We start from the raw sequence: 14,197 nt of genomic DNA, 5'->3' as shown, positions 1-14,197 counted from the left end.
AATATGGAAAATACAAATAATTTAAAGATTTTTTATTCTTTTTTGAATTTTCTTGACTTGTTTTGATTTTTTTCTAGTTTTATTTATTTCATATTTGAACTGATTGTAAATAAATTTAAGCAATAAATATGGTTTAGAATATTTTAAAAAAAATCTAAAATCTAGCGATATGTAAATTTTCCTCAAACAAGGAATATTTTGATTGATTTGGTGTCTTCGGCAAAGTTTTAAGAATTTATGAAGACTATTGAGAAAAAATAGGTACACAAAAATGAATGTTTGACCCTTTTGAAATGTAAGTCTCCATTAAAAAAATTACGCTATATTTTTACAGATATAAAAAAAACATCAAAAATATTGGTTTAAGATATTTGGTATGTCAGTTCCTTAAACATATTTTCAATTGAAATCTTTTAATAGCCAAAAACTTCTAAATTTGTTATAAAATTTTTCATCGCAAATTTGTTAATGTCTTGCTTCAAAAAATGACTTTTCAAAACTGTACTTGTTTTCCTAAAAACAAAAACAATTCTATAAGAACTGTTATATTATCTTCTTAAATGTATTTTAATACATTATCACGATTAAAACGCTGACACTCAAAACATTTTAAAAATCATATTTTAAAAATCTTGCCCTAGCAAAGTTTAAAAAAAAAACTAAGATATGAAATTCTCATGATTATTATATTTTTTAGCCGTTGCATCGTATCAAAAAGTGATCAGAAACAAACTGGTAAGAAATTTGATGGGCTTCCTAAAAAAATGCACTGAAAGAAAAATACACGCCACTACGCCTTTTTGGAAAGTCAGTTTTGATTTAAAAAAATAGTTTTCGGAAAGATCGAAAAATTTCACAAAAGCTTCATATTTTAACATTTAAAATTGGACCTTTAGTTGCTGAGATATCGACATTAGAAAATGAAGGCGTTGTTTGGGTGAAACTTACACATAAAAACGTTACTTAATCCACCTTTAGGTGGTTGGTGCCTTCCTCACATTCATAAATTCAATAAATTCAGTAAAAATAGCAATATACCCCCTTGACATGTTAAACAAATAAACTTTATTACTCATTTCCTTTGATAGGGTTCGCAGACCTTCAATATTTCTGGCTCATCGGCAAGGTCTGATAAAAAAAACCTATCCGACGATAGTTCACATGGAAGATTCAGACAATATTTCAATCACAATATCTGAAATCCGGCCTCCAAAAAGTGTATAAATAACACTTAGGTGCTAATAACTTTTGATAGGGTTGTCAGATCTTCGATGTTTTAGGCTCATTTGAAAGGTCTGTTGACTAGCTAACTAACGATAGGTCGCATGATGGACCCGATCATCATTTTCATTGAAATATCTGAGATCCGGCCTCTAAAAAGTGTATAAATAACACTTAAGTGCTAATAACTTTTGATAGGGTTGTCAGAACCTTGATGTTCTAGGCTCATTTGGAAGGTCTTTTGATTATCTAACTAACGACAGGTCGCATGATGAACCTGGACATCATTTTTATTGAAATATCTGAAATCCGGCCTCCAAAAAGTGTATAAATAACACTTAAGTGCTAATAACTTTTGATAGTGTTGTCAGATCTTTAATGTTTTGGGCTCATTGGAAAAGTCTTTTTAATACTTTTCTGAAAATGTATAACATGATAGATTTTCTTGCAAAAACCACCCTTTTTACAATCTTCCGGGCATAAGCCAAAATCGTTTTTTTAGCATAACTTTTGAAGTACTTAACAAAACCTGCTGATTTTAAATAAAGACCTATGGGACCCCAAGACGGATCGAATGAGACTAATACGGTAAAAATCCGTTCATCCAGACCGGAGATAATCGAGTGACAATTTTTTGTCCACCCACCTACACACATCCACACAGACATTTGCTCATCAGAACATGATTCTGAGTAGATATGTTCACGTGAAGGTTGGTCTACGAAGTCAAATTAATAATTTCATTTTTGGAGTGATTTTATAGCCTTTCCTCAGTAAGGTGAGGAAGGCAAAGAGGTAAAATTTTGGAAGGTTGAAAATTTTGTTGCTTGAATATTACCTCTTTTTGTGTAATATTACCTAAAAATGTGGTAAAATGTGAACCAGATGAATATTCATCAAAAACTGATGAAAATACATCATTTTCAGAGGTAAATTATTTTGAATATATATGAATATTACCATAATTTTTTTCTGTGTAGAATACATCAATTTTCCCTTTTTTTAACCTTGTCATTGCAATATCTCAGCAACCAATGGTTGTATCAACAATGTTCAAAAAATCAAAACATGTAGATTTTTCTTAGCCTTTCAAAATAGTAGTTTATGCAACAAGTTGCAAAAAGAGGGTTTTTTCAGCACGAGTCGTACATTTATCCAACGAGGTTCACCGAGTTGGATAAATACAATAAGTGCTGAAAAAATCAAGTTTTGCAACGAGTTCCATACAAATTTTTTTTCAATTCCACTGAGTGAAATTTTATGTCAAATTTTCATGTATTTTTTCAATAAATCGTTTAAATCAAAAAAATGTTGAAAAGTGTTACTTTTCGAAACAAGTGTTGAAAAGTTCAACTTTTCAGCATCCATTTGAGTGCTAAAAAGTAGAACTTTTCAGCATTTATTTTGAAAAGTGTTACTATTCGATTCTGTTATTTTTGGTACAGAAAAGTAGGCTATTACGTCGTTCAAGAGTGACAGGAAAAGTAAGTAGTTTCACGACGGAATTGCAAAAATATTGTTTTCAGAATTGGGCAAACATGGTCACTAATTTAACAAAATGATTATGTGCGACTATTTTCAAAAAAGTTTCCTAAAAATTGCTATAACTTGAAAACGGTGCACTTTATCTAAATTTCACAAAATTTCTTTTTGATTGCAAATTCGATTTTACATTAAAAAAAATAAGTTGAAAAATTTTTGCAACCTAAATTTCGATTTTTTTTTTAAAAATCGGTATTGATTCAAAAATTCTTTATGTCTCCAAAAACATATCATCTTATCTAATCTAATCTAATCACTAGCGTGCACAGGGTGGGGCAACATGGGGCAACTGCCCCACCATCCTCAGAAATTTTTTCTACATTTGGTAAGGGGGTGTCCACAAATGACGTATTTTTCAAAACGTCCATATTATTGCCCCACCTGCCTCAAATAGCTGGGCACGCTAGTGAATCTAATCTAATCTAATCAAACACAAGCGCAGCCAGTCCGAAGAAAGCATCCTGGAAGAACATGTGATTAGATTACGCCCCATGTTCTTTCTTGTCAATATTAATGATTGTAGTACATTCGAGCATCCCCGAAACGTATTACACTCATAAAAGCGGCCAGGCCTACTGCGTTGCATTAAACGCAGAGAGGATTCTGTGAACGGATCACATTTCACAGAATCTACAGGGGTGGAAGGATGCGTGGGCATACCGTACCAAACGCTCCGGATTATGTCTCCAAAAACATATCAGAAAAAATAGTGTTTTTTTGTAAATCAAGTTTTAGTGACAAAAAGTGAAATTAAAAATAACCAAACAAGTTTTACCGTGTATCATTTTATTTCAGTGCAGTCCTTATCCATACCTACAACTTTGCCCAAGACACCAAATCGATCGAAAAAATCCTGCAAAAGGTACAGATTTTTGAATTTGAATGGAAAAAACGAAACGAAACTATTGGCACTACGCCCCCCGGGGCATGGCCTTCCTCTAACGTGGGATTTCTGCTCCAGCGCCTCTGACGAGACAGGAGAAACCGGGACCGACGTTTTACTTCACCATCCGATAGAAGCTCAGTGGATAAGGCGGGAATCGAACCCGCGTCTCATAGCATCATCGGGATCGGCAGCCGAAGCCGCTACCCCTGCGCCACGAGACCCACCCCCCAATTTTGAATCTGAATGGACAGCTGCCAAATTTGTATGGAAAGTAATATGGGCACCAAAAAAGTTTCAGCCGGTTAAAAAAATCCAAAAATTTAAATACCGTTTTCGTAGAGAATCGCTCCACAACAAAGTTTAAGCCATATAAAAAAATTAAAAATTAAATTTTGAAGATGGTCTCATTGTATAGCTAGTTTTCGGAAAAAATGCGAGTTTTTTTCTTTTTCATGTTTTTGGGTTTGCTATGGACTGTATTATGTTTACTTCTCAATTCCTGTTTGATTTTTTAAAATAAATTTTAAACTTCTTTTCGATTCGATTAACTACAAAAAAGACGAATCACCAAACATGTCATAAAAAGTTTTGCTTCGTTCTTAGTTTTTTTGCACAAAGAGAAAAAAGTTTTTACAGTGCTGCCAGTACTTGTCCACAGCTGTTGATTGCGTTAAATACGATTAGGATTTATGTGACTTTCCCCCTTTTCTCTAACTTTTAACTCGTTTAGCAAACAATAATGAAGCTACTTACAACCGCGATGATTTGGGCTCCTCCACACAAACGCACACACGCGTTCACACATGTAATCCTTTTTCATCACCTGGGATTGTAACTTTTGCTGGCACAGTACCGTACTCTAAACAAGGGGTTGAAAGTCACACAGCGCGGCTTAAAATTTATGGTGGCCACGATAATCGCTTCAACCTAACCCAGGCAAAACCCCTTTCGTGGTGCAACACTAACAAGGGACAGAATGCTGCTGGTTGGCTGTCACTGAGGATGTCCTTGCAGTTTTAGGCTCTTTCCTCTTTTTGGAAAAATAAAATGCACAGTGAAAAATTGTTTTTCAATTTTGCATTCAAGGTAAATGATTTTTAAATCTCTTTAAAAATTCTTATGAAATAAATTTTTAGTTTCAATAATTTAAAATTTGGTATTTTTTTGGTGGTTTGTGAACTCTCCCTCCCGAGAGGCAGCAGGGAAGTGATTTTTGGCGAAAAAAAAGTTTCTACTTACAGGGATTATCGTGAGGCCAAGCATGGCATGGTGGCAAAAGCAAAGTGATTGTCGTTATCACGTGGCATGGATCTAATTCAATTTTTGGGAGAGTAGAGGCGAGTAGCAGCAGATGTTGTGTATTTTTCGACGGAAGGAAGCATATAGAGTATGGGATAAGAGCGAGGTTTATAAAATGGGTAAGATTAGGAGTTGACTGGCGTGAAAACATGCCCTTCCCTCTACGGATTTTGGCTTAGTGGAGCTGAAATCCGGTGAGTGTATGGAGAACAGTTTTGTATGATAAGGCTTAACTAAGTAAGATTGTTTATAGTGATTGTTTTACATTGTGATTCAGATTTCTGGAAAGATACCTAAATTGAAAGTCAAATCCAATTTGAACCCACTTACTTAAAATCTTGGTCTCGTTTGATAAGATTTTCCAAGTTGTGACATCAAGTTAAACATATGTACCTGGAAATAGATAGAAAATGGGAGAAAAATCAGTTCAGTTTTTCGATAAAATGAAATTGGGTTAAAAAGATTTCTTTTTTTTTGTTAGAAAAAAAAACACTAAGCTGAAAAACTCTCAAAACACACAAAACACATCACACTCTTGTTTAGTTTGTTCTTGTTTCTGATAGTATTTAGTTTTTTCTACCACCACTTATCATTATTGTTTGCTTCACATTTTTTTTCTTTAGAACGATGCCATTGTCATTTAAATGGTTGAAAAAGATAGAAAAAATACTTTAAAAAACATTCGCAAAGTCGCATAAAACAAGTCTAAATTCCAATCCTATAATTTTCTAAAATTGATATAATGCTTCTTTCCAATGCTTTTTAAATATCAAAACTTGGTAGAAACATACATTTTTGGCGACGACTTATTCCAACTAGAAATAATAATACAGTTAAACCTCGCATATGCACCTCATACGGGGGTTTCTTATGCGAAGCACGCATATGCGAGGTACAGGGCTCCCGGGACTCTACAGAAGACCCAGAACATTACCACACATCGGTAGACTAGTCCCTGAACCACCCTGAGGCTATCTGAATATGATCTGAGGTCAAAAACTTCTGACCTCTATCTTGTTACGGTGGTAGACCCATCGGCCGTGACTCCCGGGACTCTACAGAAGACCCAGAACATCACCACATATCGGTAGACTAGTCCCTGAACCTCCCTGAGTCTATCTGGATATGATCTAAGGTCAAAAACCATCGACTTCTGCCTTGTTACGGCGGTAGACCCTTCAGGCGTAGCTCCCGGGACTCCACAGAAGACCCAGAACATTTCCACATATCGGTAGACTAGTCCCTGAACCTCCCTGAGGCTATCTGGATATGATCTAAGGTTAGAAACCATCGACCTCTGCCGTGTTACGGCGGTAGACCCATCGGTCGTACCTCCCGGGACTCTACAGAAGACCCAGAACATCACCACATATCGGTAGACTAGTCCCTGAACCTCCCTGAGTTTATCTGGATATAATCTAAGGTCAAAAACCATCGACCTCTGCCTTGTTACGGCGGTAGACCCTTCAGGCGTAGCTCCCGGGACTCCACAGAAGACCCAGAACATTTCCACACATCGGTAGACTAGTCCCTGAACCTCCTTGAGGCTATCTGGATATGATCTGAGGTCAAAAACCACCGACCTCTGCCGTGTTACGGCGGTAGACCCATCGGCCGTAACTACCGGGACTCTACAGAAGACCCAGAACATCACCACATACCGGTAGACTAGTCCCTTAACCTCCCTGAGGCTATCCGGATATGATCGTTGGTCAAAAACCACAGTCAAATCGCCTACCTCATACTTGTACGGCGTTGAACACATAGGCCTTAACTTGACGATGTTTCGGATGATCTAGAACATCGTAAACCATGTAAATTTGGTGTAGCTGTATACCTGACTCCATAACGATTCCAAAACACTATAAATTTGTATAGTTTAGATGATTTTTTATAAAAATATAGCCTATGTCTCCCATATAGCCAAAATCCCATATGCAACTCTTGCGACAACACCGAATCAGGTGGAATGACTCGTATGCAAAGTTGCATATGCGAGGCGCTCTTATACGAGGTTTAACTGTAATATTTTTTTATTTTTTGAAAAACCATTCATATTTGTCTATTTCTGAAAATATGCTAAGGGGGTAATTTGGACACACCTGAAAGGCAAAAAAGTAACTATTTTCATACTTTCTAAATCCGATTAAAAGTTGTTGCAAAAAAGCATCGCAATGCATTGAAATAGAGAAAACATATTTTACCCAGCTATTTTCCAATAAGCTTTAATTTTGCAAATGATGAAACATAGGCAACTATTGGTCAGTGTGAAAAAAAAACCTTTATGACGAATCATTTTTGTTTTTTAATTTTCAAAATCAAGCCAAATATTTCAAATGAGTTTGAACCCTTTTTTGCATGAGAAAATTTTATATAGATTTCATTTTTCTTACCCGAAAATCCGGACAAATAGTAGCCAAAATATCGACTGGTAAAAAATTAAGGTTAATTGAAAAAACACTTGAAAAAAATCCTTCAATCATATGCAATTGCAATGCCGTATGTCGGCAACTACTTGACCGATTTTCAAAAATAATAAGACAATTATAGAGAATAAAAGAAAATATTAGGTCGATGAAAATGAATTTCACTTAGTTGTACCTAATAAGTCTGTAATTTTCAATAGAATCTCAGAAAGTACAGGTCTGATTTTTAATGTCAACAATTGAAACTTTAGCGAAATTTTCTGTTGTATTATTTTTTATATTCTGGTCAGAAATATAAATAAGTTAAATTACTTTTTCAAAAGCTAAGTTAGATTTCAAATTAAAAAATATATATTTGGAATGACAAAATCCGAAAAATTCAAAAAACAATTGAAAAATAATAATAATAATTTATGCAACAAGTTCCAAAAAGAAGATTTTTCAGCACGAGTCGTACATTTATCCAACGAGGTTCACCGAGTTTGTTGAATACGACGAGTGTTGAAAAAATCAAGTTTTGCAACGAGTTGCTTACAACAATTTTTGCAATTCCGAAAAACACCCTTTTAACAGAATTATAGGACAAATGTCCATGCATTGAGTCAATGAATCGGTTAAATAAAAAAAATGTTAAAAAGTACAACTATTCCAAACAAGTGCTGAAAAGTTCTAGTTTTAGATCCATTTTAGTGCTGAAAAGTAGAACTTTTCAGCATTTGTCTTTAAAAGGGTTACTACTCGATTCTGTTGTTTTTGGTACAGAAAAAGTAGGCTGTTTTGTCGTTCGAGAATGGCAGGAAAAGTAAGTAGTTTCACGACGGAATTCCAAAAAAAAAACATTTTACAAGATTTCGAAAATTTAAAAAATACGCATTTGAAGAATTTAACTTTAAGTAATAAAAATTTAAAAACATTTTTTTCCGAAAAATCCCAAACAAAACCTTCAACTTTGCCGAAAACACCAAGTCGACCACAAAATGTCTTCTCAAGATACAGAATTTCATACATTTGCATACCTATTTTGTATGGCCAGCCCTAAAAATTGTATGGATGCAAAATGGCTTCTTTTGATATAGGTTTCATTAAAAGAAAATAAAAAAAGAAAAGTCGATGTGCGAAATCGGAGAAAACCATAATATATCAATTGTTATTAGATCGATTTTTATTGTTAAAAATGAAACATTAGAAAAATATACGTATAAAAAAATGCATTTTTTAAAGATCAAACTTAGCACTTCAAAAGGCCAAAATTAAATTAATTAAGACCTTTTGAAAAGCATGACATGATGTAAAAAAATAAAATATGGGTTATTCCAGTTCAACTAAGTACATTTTTGGACTCGACCTTCACCGGTTTGGACCAAACTTGGAGGGAACGTTCATACTTTGCAACTATTTGAGCAAAAGACTTTCTACAGATTGCACTTTATAGAAAATTGTACAAGAAATTCGATAAAAATAAAATTTAAACCAAACATCAAACTTTTTTTCAGTAAAATCGCTGTATCTTGCCAGTAGTTCATTTTAGTTTGAGGTCTACATTGATTATTATATAAAATTGTCCGGGGAACACGATGGTGATAAAATAAAACAAATTAAAATATAAGGAATGGGTCAAAACTGATTTTTAATACTTAAAACATTAAAATATAATATTAGTGGGCATTTCAGGGTTAAAATTTTATTTTTTTCAAATTCCTTGGACAATTTTCTATAAAATGCAACCTGTAGCAAGTCTTTTGCTCAAATAGTTGCAAAGTTATGATTAAAAGAAAAAAAGTTTTTTTAGAAAATCGTCAAAAAAGAGGGCTTTGTCAAAAATAGAGGGATGGTCCAATCAGCACCAAACTTGGGATTTCTGTTAACTATCGATAGATGAACGTTCCCTCCAGGTTTGGTCCAAATCGGTGAAGGTCGAGTCCAAAAGTGTACTCAGTTGATCTGGAATGACCAATATCGTGAAAAAACAAATCATAAAGTTTTACGAATGTTTCTATTTTGACGTTCAAAAATGGTACAAAAGATCTTGAAAAACAAAGATGTTCAATCAAAAAATTAAGTTCTAAAAAAATAACCAGAATTCGACATTCAACCAATAAAAGTTTTTCAAACTATCACACGTGGTTGAACACATTTTGATCTGTGCGAACCAAAGCTCAAAAGATGCCATTCGGAAATTTATCCCTCAACAAATTTTAAAATGAAATGGATCGTACAACTCTAAGCAGTCTCATTATTGTGGATTTAGCTCGTAGCTGGATTTTCTGGCATCTTCTCACGGTCATTGGAAACGGTCGTGGATAGACCTAGGGGTTCCCAGTTGGAGTGAAAAAATTCAATTTATAGAAAAATTATGGATTATAATTTTGCTTTTTTATCACTTCTCCGACATCAGGAATAATTGTTTGAACATGCTCGCAATTTTTTTATTCGGTCGGAAAAATATTATTTTTCTTGAAAAAACTTTCATCCTTAATCACATGATCACCCCTAATTCTGGCTCGATGCCGCCATCATGCGACCGCGTGCTCCGTTTGTTTGTCAACAAAGCTGCAGCTGGATGTTGAGACGAAGTGAGGGGGAAGAGATTTTGACATTTTTATGCCCGCATCTGGCCCGCCGCCTATTTCGTCGGTCACTGAGTCGCCGGTCGTTTCCTGTGACCGAGTCCAGCTAGGAACTGATCGTACAATATTTCTTTTCTCAAGAACAGATCACTAATGAAGACTTCAAGTAGTAGGCAAAATGAAGCGAATCGAGGGATGAAATGTTTCATGAAATATTTGGAACGGCCAATCAAAACCTGATTTTGGTATAATTGTGATAATTGTAGAACATTTGCTACTGGGGTTTGTCTACATAAAATACAAAAAACTTTGATTAAAAGTTTGATATTTTTACACTCATGCCTTCGAGTTAAAACTCTCAACAAATTAGATAAATAATTTAATAATGTCAAATAACGTTGAAAGAAATCCAACAAATTCTTCTTGCAAATTCTTAAAATTTCATTGCTGAGGTCACGACCGCAAGACCCGCCGCATCAGCATCACGGCACAATTTAATTCCCATCATAACGCGTCGCTGAATTTACACCACCCACGCACTCGTACGCCAAAAACCTTCTCCCAACGCGTGTGACGACGACCGCGCGACGACCACCCGGCATCAGCCATCAGGAGAGATCGCAGCATCAAGCCCGACGCGGCGCCGCGGACGCCACCGACGGGCAATTAATTAACCCAATTACCATTCTGCTGTCATATCCCATTAGTAATTAATTTTCTTGTCACTTGCGCAAACGTGGCTGCCGCGTGACGTCACAAAAAAAAGAAAGCCTTTTTCCGCGCGGGAAAATGAGTGTGAGTGGAGGAAAAAATGCAGGAATAACATTTGAAAAAGTTTGGAAATTTTGGCTTTAGAAAGAATTCAAGATAATTTAAAAACAGGGTTTAATAATTTTTTGTTACGACTTTTCAAAAGCTTAGTCCAGCTTTTTTGCAACAGATTTTCAACCGCACGCTCACGTAGCCATTTCACGTGCGCTTTCGCGGATTCATGGCCACGTCAACCGGGCCGCGGGAATCTCTGTCCCACCCCTGCAGTGAAATAACAACAAAAAAAATAACGATTTAATGTTTCAAGAAGCACTGCTAGTGATTTCAAAATTTTGTTGATTTTGTTGATTTTATTGATTTTGTTGATTGTGTTGATTTTGTTGATTTTGTTAATTTTGTTGATTTTGTTGGTTTTGTTGATTTTGTTGATTTTGTTGATTTTGTTGATTTTGTTGATTTTGTTGATTTTGTTGATTTTGTTGATTTTGTTGATTTTGTTGATTTTGTTGATTTTGTTGATTTTGTTGATTTTGTTGATTTTGTTGATTTTGCTGATTTTGCTGATTTTGTTAATTATTTTGTTGTTTTTTGTTGATTTGGTTGATTTGGTTGATTTTGCTGATTTTTCTGATTTTGCTGATCTTGTTGATTTTGTTGATTTGAAAGATTTTGTTGATTGTTGATTTTGTTGATTTGGTTGATTTGGTTGATGTTGTTGATTTTATTGATTTTGTTGATTTTGTTGTTTTGTTGATTTTGTTAATTTTGTTGATTTTGTTGATTTTGTTGATTTGGTTGATTTTGTTGATTTTGTTGATTTTGTTGATTTTGTTGATAGTGTTGATTTTGTTGATTTTGTTGTTTTTGTTGATTTTGTTGATTTTGTTGATTTTGTTGATTTTGTTGTTTTTGTTGATTTTGTTGATTTTATTGATTTTGTTGATTCTGTTGATTTGGTTGATTCTGTTGATTCAGTTGATTTTGTTACGATTCTGTTGATTTTTTTTAGTTGTTTAGTTGATTTGATGTGTTGTTGAGTTGTTGAGGTGATGAATTGTTGATTTCTTGAATTGTGAGCTGTAGATTTCTTCGCAGTCTTTTTTACCTTCGGGCAATCCCCACGTGCACCAACAAAATCAACCTCAAATAAGGAAACCCAGACCGGAAATTCTCATAAAAATTAAAAATTCATAAACATGCCCGAGGAAACGAGCAATTGTTGTGGCTGCGACGGGTTGTTTCCTCGACAAATGCACCACCACCCACTGCAATTCCGCAAATTTGATGTTTCTGGTTCTGCCGCTGCAGTTTCGTTCTTTCGTGCAATAATGCCTTGTTCCGGACGCCCTGCAGAGCTCGGAGTGGGGAATTTTTTCATAAGGCTCTCTCAAATTTAAAATGGTCGCGTCGCTGCCGGTCCCCGGTAATGATTTATGACTTTTTCGAGTGTGAAGGAGGCTGAAATTGCATGTGCAGTGAAAATTGTGCATTCGTGTTGTCGAGCTTTCGTTTACACCGATGTGGAATTTCACCCGAGGAAATGCCGGCTGCTCATTAAAAGGAATTAATTTTGCCCGCACGCGATTTTTGAATTTTTCGAAGGTTGGTGACAAACGAAGTTATGGCGCAAAATTTAAACCATAATTTTACTAATTTTGAAATCGCCAAACTGCATACCAGGAAAAACGAGATTCACTCGAGTGCCATCATTAACAACTCACAAACGAGTGAAAAGTTGTTCAAACTTACTGGAGCCTGAAAAAGACGTGCTAATCTGGAAATGACAAAGAACAATAGAGTAAAGTTGTTTTTTCTGGGTTGGGGTGACATGTGCGGTTTGAGGGAAACTTCTGGAGCAAAACTGGCATAATCCGTCTTTCGTTACCATACAAGTAAAATGGTGATAACGGCACAAGCGGTTGCAGCAGTTGTCTTATGATGACTTTATAAAGTTACACTGGAAGAAATCTCAACAGAACAACAGAACAACAGAACAACAGAACAACAGAACGACAGAACAACAGAACAACAGAACAACAGAACAACAGAACAACAGAACGACAGAACAACAGAACAACAGAACAACAGAACAACAGAACAACAGAACAACAGAACAACAGAACAACATAACAACAGAACAACAGAACAACATAACAACAGAACAACAGAACAACAGAACAACAGAACAACAGAACGACAGAACAACAGAACAACAGAACAACCGAACAACATAACAACAGAACAACAGAACAACAGAACAACAGAACGACAGAACAACAGAACAACAGAACAACAGAACAACAGAACAACAGAACAACAGAACAACAGAACAACAGAACAACAGAACAACAGAACAACAGAACAACAGAACAACAGAACAACAGAACGACAGAACAACAGAACAACAGAACAACAGAACAACAGAACAACATAACAACAGAACAACAGAACAACAGAACAACAGAACAACAGAACAACAGAACGACAGAACAACAGAACAAACGATCATAAAAAATCTAAAAATAAATTTAACACTAAAACAAATAAAACGTTTCAGTGTACCTTACTCGAGAAAATCTTTCGAAAAAGAAAAAAAACTACCAAAAACAATAATAAACTTTCTAAAGCACTGTTCATTCACACATCCATTCCCACACACACACACAAACACACGTATGTCATGCAGAAGTGCAGACACTGTCGAAAGTTCGCCCGCTCTCTCTTGTTAGATCTTCTGGGCCAATCCCGGTCGTCGTTGTCTCCAAGCGCATTAATGAATAGTTTTGCCCCAGCTTCTCCGGGCTGCCACTGCGTTGCAGCCTTTGTCTATGGAATGTCTTTTTCTTACTCCAAACGAGCAGCACATCCTTCAACTTTCTTATCGTCCTGAGTTTCCTTCTGATGCTGCTGCCGGTGCTCCCACTTTGTGGGCAGAATAAACATTAGCTCTTTGCCAGTTTTAGAAGCAAGGTCGACTTCGAAGGGCGCGGGGGAGGTTTTGGGGGGTTGTGTGGGACACCAAACAAAAAGCGGGAAAATTTTAATTACTGGATCATATTTCGTTCCATCTTATGGTACCTTCGCCGTTGCACCCTTAACTTGGGGAAAGTCCTTGTTTAGGGATTTGGTTTGGGGAACAGTGCGAGTTGAATGTTTGAAATATTCATTGATTAAGTGGTTACAATGTGAAGGGTTGGTATGAACACACACTTAAACCTTTTTTAATCTGGATCTTTTTCAGGACATTAAACAATACACTTTTAACTATTAACAATTAAACTACAAGACATTTGACAGTTTCAAAAAACAAATAGCACAATATCTATGCTTTGACCAAACAGGCTCATTTTTTTGAGGGACCACTTTAACGACCCCGTACGCACGACGAAGGCCGATTTAAAAAAGTTTTGCTAACCCTTTCAGGCCTGAATTGAAAAAAAAGAATACGAAAATTATAAATTTGTTTTGTAAATTTCGATATTTAA

At 35.4% G+C, this 14,197-nt stretch overlaps 1 protein-coding gene and 1 long non-coding RNA gene across 9 annotated transcripts in view; both read right to left on the bottom strand.

The window, feature by feature from the left end:
* The window catches only part of LOC120423869 (fasciclin-1), a 634,253-nt gene that overhangs the window by 370,851 nt on the left and 249,205 nt on the right, over window positions 1-14,197 (bottom strand). The gene's annotated exons all lie outside the window — the stretch shown is intronic.
* Window positions 1-14,197, bottom strand: part of LOC128092445 (uncharacterized) — a 60,609-nt gene that overhangs the window by 30,872 nt on the left and 15,540 nt on the right. Inside the window, exon 2 of the long non-coding RNA XR_008211777.1 lies at window positions 5,279-5,341. This is a non-coding gene — a long non-coding RNA (uncharacterized LOC128092445). The remainder of the gene's footprint in view (window positions 1-5,278; window positions 5,342-14,197) is intronic.

Source organism: Culex pipiens, chromosome 1 (assembly GCF_016801865.2).
Source record: "Culex pipiens pallens isolate TS chromosome 1, TS_CPP_V2, whole genome shotgun sequence".
NCBI lineage: Eukaryota > Metazoa > Arthropoda > Insecta > Diptera > Culicidae > Culex > Culex pipiens.
Note: the sequence above shows the minus strand (reverse complement) of the source record. Positions and strands in the feature narration are given on the sequence as shown.